Source organism: Sapajus apella, unplaced genomic scaffold (assembly GCF_009761245.1).
Source record: "Sapajus apella isolate SASKATOON/1434 unplaced genomic scaffold, GSC_monkey_1.0 scaffold83, whole genome shotgun sequence".
Lineage (NCBI taxonomy): Eukaryota > Metazoa > Chordata > Mammalia > Primates > Cebidae > Sapajus > Sapajus apella.
The window spans coordinates 999,219-1,010,237 of record NW_022437023.1 but is presented as its reverse complement, the minus strand read 5'-3'; the positions used below and the strand labels follow the sequence as shown (position 1 = coordinate 1,010,237).

General features: G+C 56.3%; 1 pseudogene; it reads left to right on the top strand.

The window, feature by feature from the left end:
• The first annotated feature begins 525 nt into the window (after positions 1–525).
• Positions 526–7,151, top strand: LOC116533559 (annotated as a pseudogene).
• Positions 7,152–11,019: the final 3,868 nt, after the last annotated feature.

Genomic DNA, 11,019 nt, shown 5'->3' with positions numbered 1-11,019 from the left:
CATTGCACTCCAGCCTAGGCAACAAAGCGGGACTCCATTTCAAAAAATAATAATAAAATAAAATGAAATAGAGGGTGGACTAAACAAAAAGGCCCAGGACAAGAGAGGAGTCCAATGGTTCCTACTTGGTCAGGAAAGTGGACAGTGGGGTCATGGTGCAGACTGGACACTTCCCCATCACAGACGGTTCGCCTGGCAGGCATGCCCTCCCCTTATTCACCTGTCAACTTCCTCCTCCTGCTGCAAGCCCAAATCACAAATGGTGCCTCCTCCTGGAAGCCTTCTGGATTCCTCTCTGCTGTCACTGCTTGCTCCCTTCTCTGTGCTCTGCAAACTACTACAGCAACATCATCATCTGGTTCTTATTGCGCAGGTCTGTTCCGGCCCTCCCACCACTGACTGCGAGTTTCTGGAGCCCTGGGAGCTGCCTTCAGCAGAGGAGGCGCCGCGCTCAGCCGCAGTGGGTCGATCTCTGAAGGCCAGGCCAGAAGGAGCGGAAATGTGGCACGGCTTGGCGGTTCCCAGATGCGCGCGCCCGCCCAGGTGCGCACGCTCCGCAGGAGCCAGTGGTGGCCGGGCAGTCTTGGCCAAGATTATTTGTTGCGCTTCGGTGCGCACAGGCCCTGCGGTGCCAACCTCCTGGTCTCGCCCTCCCGCCGCAGGCGCCCACGCCTGGGCCGCTCACAAGCCTTCGACTCTTCCCGGACTCCAGACCCCAGACAGCTCCGCTCCACCCTGCGGATGATGGAGACAAAGTTCCTTACAAGCCCCTCACCTGGGGCGGGGCCTGTCTCCCAACTGAGCAGAGGTGCTGGCCAAGGCCCTCCCCCTAGTGGTAAGTACTCCCTTGGTCCCCCCTCGTAGCCATTGCCAGACGACCCCGCCCCACGTCGGAAGCAGCCTCGGAAACCTGCCTCCCTGTTTCAGGCCCGCCCCCTACAGCCTTTCCGCTCGGCAGCCCAGCGAGCTTTCAAAATGCAAACCCTGGGCGCAATGGTTCACGCCTGTAATCCCAGGGCTTTGGGAGGCGAGGCAGGCGGATCACAAGGTCAGGAGTTCAAGACCAGCCTGGCCAACATGGTAAAACCCTGTCTCTATTAAAAATACAAAAATTAGCAGGGCATGGTGACGCGCGCTTGTAGTCCCAGCTACTTGGGAGGCTGACGCAGAAGAAGAAGCGCTTGAACTTGGGAGGCAGGGGTTGCAGTGAGCTGAGATTGCACCACTGTACTCTGGCACTCCGGCCTGGGTGACAAAGTGAGACACTGACTCAAAAAAAAAAAAAAAAAAAAGAAAAAGAAAAAAAGCAAACCACATCCCATCACTTCTTGTGGGCCCGGCACAGTGGCTTAGGGCTGTAGTCCCAGCCCTTCAGGAGGCCAAGGTGGAACCTGGCCAAGATGGTGAAACCCCGCCTCTACTAAAAATATAAAAATTAGCCGGGTGCGGTGGCAGGAGCCTGTGATCCCAGCTGCAGGAGAATTGCTTGAACCTGGGGGCGGAGGTTGCAGTGAGCCGAGACTGCGCCACTGTACTCCAGAAACCCAATCCTGGTGCGGTGGAAGGCGCCTGCAGTCTTTGCTGAGGTGGGAGGATCATTTGAGCTCAGGGGTGGAGGCTGCAGTGAGCTGTCATTGCACCACTGCACTCCAGCCCCAGTGACAGAGAAAAAAAACCAAAAAAACCCCAAACCCCTGATCAGTGAAGCACATGACCTGCACGCTTCCTTTTTTTTTTTTTTTATAAAGACAGGGTTTCACTATGTTGGTCAGGCTGGTCTTGAACCCCCAACCTCAGGTGATCTGCCCACCTTGGCCTCCAAAGTGCTTGGATTAGAGGCGTGAGCCACCACGCCCGGCCTGCACACTTCCTTTCTGACCTCACCTCCTGTCCCACCTGCTCCCACTCGTGCCCTTCCAGCTGCACGGGTCCCTTTCCTCAAACCCAGCAGGCCTGCTCCTGCCTCAGGGCGACCCACTTGCTGTGCCCACGGCTGGCCTTCCCCCAGATGGCTCCCTCCCTGGCTTCCTGCACATGACCTCCTCAGCCAGGCCTCCCCATCCCTCTGCGATATCCCCACCACTATCCAGTCTCCGCTTTCTTCATAGCACCTGTCACCTGGCGTATCTGTTTATGGTTGTCTCCCTAGCAATAGTGTAAGTCCCCCAAAGTGGAGGTTGTGTATGTCTTCTTCACTGCTATATTCCCCAGTGCCTAGAACAGGACTAGGATATAGTAGATGCTTCATAAAAAATTGTTCCATGGATTCCTTTTTTTGGACAGAGTTTCACTCTTGTTGCCTTAGGTTGGAGTGTTATGGCGCAATCTTGGCTCACTGCAACCTCTGCCACCCGGGTTCAAGCGATTTTCCTGCCTCAGCCTCCCGAATAGCTGGGATTACAGGGGCCCACCACCATGCCCAGCTAATTTTTTTATACTTTTAGTAGAGACAGGATTTCACCATGTTGGCCAAGCTAGTCTCGAACTCCTGACCTCAGGTGGTCCACCTGCCTGGCCCCTAAAGTGCTGGGATTACAGACGTGAGCCACTGAGTCCAGCCCCATGGATTCTTTGAGAACCTTCTGTGAGCCAAGCAGCTCTTCATTCAGCTCACATGAGAAGCCTGTGATTCACCCATTGCATAGATGTGGAGGCTGAGATTCAGAGAGGTATGAGACTTGTCTGCCATCATATGAGTTTGCTGCAGTGGGAGCCGGGTTTCAACCCAGCCGAGTCTCTCCCCTCTGCCTCTCTGCTTTCCATCTCATCTCCCAGCTGGAGAACGATGCAGCTGGTTTTGCCCTCCCTTCACCCTAGCGTAGGTGAGGCTGACTCACAGTGACCCCAGACAGGGCCTGAGGCACCATCTCCCCGGGAGGTCTTGGCCAGGGTGACACAGGAGGGGGATCACACAGTGTCTTGAGGTTGGCAGGCCCACCTTTGGCCCTGCCCACATTTTCCTGGGACCACCCACCCTGAGCCCTAGCTCCTAAATGACCCAACCTACTGCCTTCCTTTCAGCCGCCAGAGTCCCTAAACTCTCTCAGAATGGACCTGGGTACCTCTTTGTTTTTGCCTTCATCCCATCTGAGATGCAGTGACAGAGACAGAGACACAGGGAGACAGGGGGAGACAGAGGGACAGGGACAGAAACACAGAGACACACTTACAGACCAACCAGAGACCAGGAGAGTGACAGAGACTTGGCAAGTCTGGTCACAGTGATCCAAATCTCATGGGCCCCATCAGGGCCCCTGCCAGGGAAATTGTCCCTTTTGAGCAAGTTAGGAAAGGTACCCTCTGGGGGGATGCTACCCCTCCCAGGGCCTGGTGAGTGAGTCCAATGCTCTGGGGTTCAGTCCCGCTGGCCCTTTGGCTGAGTGCGAGCGCTGGTGCAGGAGGGTCTGTGGAGGCTGTCCCCAGATGTCTCCACGCCTGGGGGAAAAGGCAATGCTGCAATGCTCCCAGTTGTCCGGCCTCCCGCAGGCCTGCCCCTGCACTGTTCTCTGAGGCCTTTCAGGAATGCCTGGGCTCTCCCCATTCTGACCTCGACCGGAGCCCAGCCCTCTGCATCACCCTTGGGGCCTTCCCCACAGCATGTCCTTGGGCCATGTCACCTCTGCCTTCACCACCCAGGAGCATCAATCCAGGCCCATCCACAAAACCAGCCCCGGACGCTGTGTGGCTGGGAAGAGGCGCTCAGGCCTGCTCCAGCACGCAGACCCCCGTCCTGCTCCAGGGACAGTGCCTGGAGCTGGAGGGACAACCCCACACTTCCCAGCCTCACAGACCCCCGCAGTTCAGAGGAATCCCAGGAGCGAATGAGGAGGCATCACAGGCCTCACTGGACAGACAGGGAAAATGAGGAACAGAGAGGAAGGGTGACCAGCCCAGGGTCCCACACTCTGAACCAAGGTTTCTCCTTGCCCCCACCCCCCATCCAGGTGCTCCCAGGGAAGCCCTGGAAGGCCCCACCCTTTCCATCAGAGAACACTCTGGGAGGAGGAAATGATTAACAGGGCAATTAGGGCACAGGTGAGTCATCTGGTCACACGGCCGGCCGCCTCCTGGCTGACTCAGGGGGACAGTCCACATGGGCCCTTCCACCCAGCCCCAACTCAGGGTCTGAGTCAAGCACTCCATGGGCTCTGGCCAGGAAGCCAGGAGAAAGCCCCCACCACCCCCACCCCCGCCGCCCTCTCCAGGCTCCACCCACACCCTGCAGGCTGGGGGACAGAGGCAGGGATTCCCACCTTCGCTGGGCTGGCCTGGGCCAGGGTAGGGGACCACGCTGCTACAGTTTCCGTCTTCCCCTGCCAAGGATGTGGCCCCAGGGCCGGCCATCCAACAAACACCTGTTGTTATCAATCATAGCTATTAGTAAGAATGGCCATCCAGTTCTGACGCTGAACTTCAGCTCTGCAACAGGCCTCAGGCTAGACACGGTGGGAACCCATGGGGACCATCAGACAAGCTTCCATAGATAGCAGTCATGTTTAAAAGAGTTGGCGACAGAGAGCTCTTTTTCTCTTACGTCGGCTGCAGGGTCTCAGAGCCCGGACCCAGGCAGAAAGGAAAGAACAGGGACCCCACAGGGAAGCCAGCAGGACCTTCTGGTGAACAGCACCTCCTGGTGTCCAAATTAGGCCTGGTCCTGCTACCTATCTGATCTCTGGGAAGCCAGGTGTGTGTCGCCTTCGCTGGACGTAAGGGCCCATTATTAAGCACCCCTTCCTAAGTCCACCCTTACTTTTGAGATTAGGCAACACTGGATGCCAGGGACCCCTGGCCTACCCAGCCCGGCCCTCCTGAGATAGATCCCCCGTCCCAGGGCCTCTTTCCTGGCTTTGTCCTTGGGCTGGCTGGGCAGGAACTTCCTGCTGGAGAATTCCCGGATCCTCCCTAGGAGGCTACAGCATGGCCTGGGAACTTGGGGAGGGAGGGAAGTCAGGGACACCCCTCTTAACAGGGGCAGGACTTGTGGGCGGCAGGTTTCCACTGGCACTCTGGGCCCTGGGTCCTTCCCCAGCCTCAGGTCAGGCCCACCAGACCTCCTGCCCTCTCCACTGAGATGCCCTGCTGCGGCCCTCCGCTCTGCAGCAGGGTAGCCCTCGCAGCCCCATGGGCACAGACGAGATGGATTTAGACCTCAGATAGACTGGGTTTGCTCCAGGGTTGAAGGTTGGGTGGCGGGGTCCAAAGACAGGCCGGCAATGAGGCCAGAGTCAAAGTAGATTTTTATTAATAACATCGCAGCTCCGACTGGCTGGGTGGGACAGAATTTGGGGCGGGCTCACCCTAAGACATGGACACTGTGTCTCCAGGCCCACTGGCCACAGCGGCTCCTTAGATGTGTCCTAAGAAGAGAGAGACCCCCGTGTACCAGCTCCAGGGATCTGGGCAGGGCAGACTCGGGGCCAGCACCGGCTGCACTCCGGAGGCCAGTTTCCCATCTCATCCTTCTCCTCAAAAAATAGATACTGGGGGGCAGAAATTGGTGAATGAACATGCCTCAGTTTGCTCTGCACCCCAGAACCTCCCCACTGGCCCCCAGAGACAAGCGCCCAAGGCCACCTTTCCCCCACCTCCCCTTGGCTGGCACAGCCCCACCAACCCTGAACCACCTCCCTGCCACAAAATGGAGCATGCTTTCTCCCTCCAACTTGGGGGGTTCCTTGGAAGCCCCAGGAGTCAGCACTGCTGGGATTACAGGTGTGAGCCACGACACCCAGCCCCAGCTGGCCTGTCTTTCTGATAGGCACTGCTCCAAAGTGAATCACACGGTGCGAAGCCCCGGCGAGGGACTGCCTTTGCAGCTTACAGCTCCCCACCCATCATCCCAGGAAGCCCTTGCAACACCCTGCCCTCCCTCTCCTCTGGACACTACCCCAAGGGGGGTTTGCACCCTCCCCTCAAGCCCAGGGTGGCACTGCTGCTGCCTCCTTGTCCCTCCCTAGGCTGCCAGCTTTCCTCAAAGGCTGGGGGCAGCCTCCTTCCCCCTCAGCGCAGTGTCCTTCAGGGCATTAGGGGGAGATGGGAAGGATGATGAAGACAGGACCTTTGAAACACCCACCGGGGCAAGGTATTCCTAAGGCAGCTCTGTCCCCAAAGTGAGGAGTGGGCTGAGCCCTTACTTGCCACTACCCAGAAATGACCCCAGGACTGTAACTCCCGGGACAGGGCAGGCTGGCTTGGGAGGGGATGGGAAGAAGGGGGAAGGACCAGTGAGGACTTGGGAGATCCCAAGATTCAAACTCTTCAGTGTGAAAAGACAAAAGTAGGGGGTTCTGCTAGGTGCTGACAACCTGTGTGTCTGTGGATCAGGTGACACAGGGGCTTCCTGTGACATGGGCATGTGGGTGGGCTTGGGGCAATCAGAAGGGTGCCCCTTAGTGTCCAGCAGGCATGTCTTTCTTTTTGTTTGAGACAGGGTGTCACTCTGTTGCCTCTGCTGGAGTACAGTGACACGATCACAGCTCACTGCAGCCTCAACTGCTTGGGCTCAAGTGATCCTCCCACCTCAGTCTCCCAAGTCGCTGGGACCACAGGCACATGCTACCATGCCTGGTTAATTTTTGTATTTTTTATAGAGACAAGGTTTCTCCATGTTGCCCAGGCTTTTCTCAAGCTCCGGAGCTCAAGCAATCTGCCCACTTCAGCCTCCCACAGTGCTGGGATTACAGATGTGGGCCACCACACCCAGCCCCAGCTGGTCTGTCTTTCTGATAGGCACTGCTCCAAAGTGAATCACACAGTGTGAAGCCCCCCGCAAGGGAGTGCCTTTGCAGCTTACAGCTCCACACCCGTCATCACAGGAAGCCCTTGCAACAGCCCCTTTCATGGGTAAAGAAACTGAGGCCTCTACTCAACATCACAGAGCAAGCTGATGCCAGACTAAGGCCTCTGGCCTCCAAACCCCTTGCCCTTTCCTTTTGTAAGACACACAGACTGTCAGGGCAATTGTCCACTGAATAAAAGAATTAGATGATGAATGGATGGAAATTAACCAAAAAGGGCACCGACACATTTTCAACAGATCCATCAATGTGCACTCAGAGAAGCTGAGACAGGCCTGACCTTTAAAGGCCGATGTCGAGGAGAGGGAGCAGCAGGGTGGTACTCCATCTGACCCAGTGTGGTCGCTGCCCTAAGCCTATGTGTTTGTGGGAGTGGACGAGGATGGGAGAGAGATTAGAAAAACGGCAGCATCATGTGATTTTCAGACGCACAGGAAAGCCTTACAGCCCATCTAGACAAATTCACTCATATTACAGATGAGGAAACTGAGGCTCAGAAAGAGGAAGGGACTTGCCCAAGGCCACATAGTAAATGAATAGCAAAGTTGAGACCCAAAAAATGGACATTGTGACTCTGAGTCAAGTGAGAAACAGAGACTGATGGAGAAGAGAGAGAGAGAGGAGTGTGTGTGTGTGTGCGTGTGTGTGTGTGTGTGCATGCAGCGTGCACCACTCACTCAGGGGGCCAGGGTCCTGAATTCAGAAATACAACCACCAAGAAGGCATGATACCTACCTGCGTACCCTACCCAGCCAGTGGGGCTAGAGCCCAGAGGGGATGGCAAGCCCCCAGCCCCACTTCTCCAGTGCCCTCAGGCAGGGACTGGTGGTCTGGCACGTGCCAGGCGTACCTGACCCACAATGCCCGCCTCCTCCAGGGTGATCTCTGGCCAGGTCAGCAGCTCTCGGCCCTCTTGGTTGCCTAGCTTGCAGAGGCGGGACTCTTGCTGCATTCCCAGAAGCTTCTTTAACTCCGACTCCAGGAAACCTGAGAGCCAGAGAGATGGCAGGAGACAGGGAGATGGCAGGGGACAGGCAGGAGGAGGGTAGAGCAGCCTGCTGGGAACCCGAGGACCCGGAGGTGCAGCTGTTCCCTGAGCCTCATCCCAGCTCTGTGTGGTCCCTACTCAGCCACAGCCCTTTCTTCTTCCAGGACTTGGAGCCAGCTGGGCATCACTCCTCCTTCGCCCTCCCTCCCCAAGAAAGCTCACTCTCTGAGGGCCTCCTCTGACAGTGGCAGCGTGAGAGCCTGAGTCTTCACCCTCTGCAGACAGCACTCAAGGGCAGGTATCTACCCCCGCCACCAACCGACTCAAGAGCCTGGATCTGGAACCCAAACTGCCTGCACTCAAGTCCCAGCTCTGCCCAGCACTAGCCGTGTGATGTTGGACAAGTTCTCACTGTGAAGTAGAGATGGCAGCAGGACCTGTCTCAGAGTTTTAACGCAGTACTTTATGAAAAATGCTTAAAGAGGGTGTGCCGGAGTAATGGCTGTGTAAATGTGAACCACGATTTTCTTTTCTTTTTTTCTTTTTAAAGACGGGGTTTCACCCTGTTGGTCAGGCTGGTCTTGAACTCCCGACCTCAGGTGATCCGCCCACCTTGGCCTCCAAAGTGCTTGGATTACAGGCGTGAGCCACCACGCTCGGCCGTGAGCCACGATTTTCATCATATTATGAATGCTGTCATCACTAGCCCAGCTGCTGTCCGTGTCTGTGCTGCCCGGGCTCTACTGGGAGAGAGGACCCTCTGGGGCTCTGTCACAGCAGTGCATGATGGGAAAACCAGGGATGGAGGCAGCCACTGAAGGCATTAGAAGCCTCCGGGCTAGGGAAAGGGTGGTGCTTGAGTAGTATCACCCCCAGTCACCACCTCTCAAACCCTGAGGAAGACTCTGGCTACACCTCCGGCTCAGGTGGTCATCTTAGGTCCTCTGGTACCACCTGGTGGTATCTCCTGGTATTGCACCCCTGAGCCACCAGCCAGAGAGAGGCTTTCCCGGCCTGGGGGCACGTGGGAGGGGAGGGGCGGAAGCCCTTACCCACGGTATCTGTGGTCCTGAAAGTCCTGTACTGGAGGGCGACAGTGCCTCGGGCACAGAGCTTAAATGAGCTGTCCTTCTCCTTCATTTCCTCCTCCTTGCTCTTCTCACCGGGCAAACCTTCCTGGAGAGGAGGCTGAGGGCCAGCCGGTCTCTGAGCTGGTGAGGAGGCCCAGGACCCCACGCCTGCAGCCCTACCCCACCCCTAGGCAAGACAGGAAGCAGGAGGGAACATCTCCCAAAACGTTAAAAAAGGGGACTGCTCTCTCTGGGTCCAGGCCACATATCCTGAGGCCCAGCCCGATGTGGGAAAGGCCCCAACCCATGCTTCACGCCCCCATCACCCACAGACCTTGGCCATGGTCGAGTTTTGAAGCTCCTTGTACAAACTGTGGAAGCGGTTCCAGGGAGTTGCCTCCTCCTTGGAAGAGCCTAACTCGAGGTCTCCTGTGAATGGAGTGGTGGTCACTGACAGGCTGGCAGCCAGCGGGGTGGTCCAGACCTTGGAGGGCAGGCACATGGGGGGCTGAGCTGTGGGTGAGGTTGCCCTGTTTTCTTCCTTCCTTTTTTTTTTTTTTGAGACAGAGTCTCACTCTGTTGCTCAGGCTGGAGTGCAATGGTGTGATCTAGGCTCACTGTAACCTCCACCTCCTGGGCTCAAGCAATTCTGCCTCAGCTTCCCAAGTAGCTGTTAAAGGCGCCTGCCACGATGCCTGGCTAATTTTTGGTAATTTTATTAGAGATGGGGTTTCACCGTGCTGGCCAGGTTGGTCTCGAACTCCCGCCTCAGGCAATCCACCCGCCTTGGCCTCCCAAAGTGCTGGGATTACAGGAGTGAGCCACCATGCCCAGCCTCCTTTTTTTATTTTTTTGAGATGGAGTCTCACTTTGTCACCCAGGCTGGAGTGCAATGGCATCGTGTCGGCTCACTGGAGCATCTGTCTCCTAAGTTCAAGCGATTCTCCTGCCTCAGCCTCCCAAGTAGCTGGGGTTACAGGCTCCTACTACCATGCCCAGCTAATTTTTATATTTTTATATATATTTTTATATATTTTTAGTAGATACAGGTTTTCACTGACCTCAGGTGATCCGCCCACCCCAGCCTCCCAAAGTGCTAGGATTACAGGCATGAGCCACTGCGCCTGGATCCCTGTTTTCTTTAGCAAATGCCTACTGTGTGCCACACACTGTTCTGGGCATTTTACAAAGAGCATCTCAGCTCATCCTTGCAACTTCCCTCAAAGATAGGCACTATTATATTCCCATTTTATTTTTATTATTTTTTTTATAAAGATGGGGTTTCACCATGTTGGTCAGGCTGGTCTTGAACTCCTGACCTCAGGTGATCCGCCCGCCTTGGCCTCCAAAGTGCTTGGATTACAGGTGTGAGCCACTACGCCCGGCCTATATTCCCATTTTAAAGATGAGGAAACAGATGCAGAGAGATTGAGCAGGCTGCCACCCATCACATGGCTCAGCATGGTAGAATTGGTATTTGAACCCAGGCAGTCTGACTCCAGCAGTCCCTCAAAGTATGTCCTGTGTCCTGCCAGTCCTGCACCCCTATGAAGTCCTACAAGAAGAGGGTCCATTCCTGGCGCTTCCCCTGTGCCTATGGCCACTACACTCACCTTCAAGCTGACACTCCTCTTCCCTGGTGGAGGCCTCACGGCTGACCTCACGGGGCCTCATGGCTCTCTGCAGGGATCCGTCCTTCAGCTTCGTGACCAGAACAAACTTGCCCCTAATCCGAAAGCACAGTCAGGTGGAGGAGGCAGGTGGGGCTCAGAGATGTGGTATCGACCCCTAAATCTCCTCCAAAGCTCACCCACAGGCCTGCCAGCCCTCTCCATCCTCCCTCTCCCATCAGCCCCCTGCCCTGCCACCTGGAGTCTTCATTAAAGAGGGGGGATTACCTCTCTCAAAAGTAGGGTGATGAGGGGGTGGGAAACAGAGAGAGAGGTGGGTCTCTATCCTCACAGGGGATGCCACTAGGCCTTCAGAAGGAGCTGGGAGCAACAGGACCCCCCAGCAGGATGCCCCCACCCCCTGCTCTGGCACATTCTCTTTCTACTGCCTAGCCCGTTCCCTTTCATGTCTGGTATTCCCCATCCACAGCCCCTCACTTATGGGAGGACCCCCTGTTTCTGCCTCCTCCCCACCCAAACCCCCGTCTCCATCC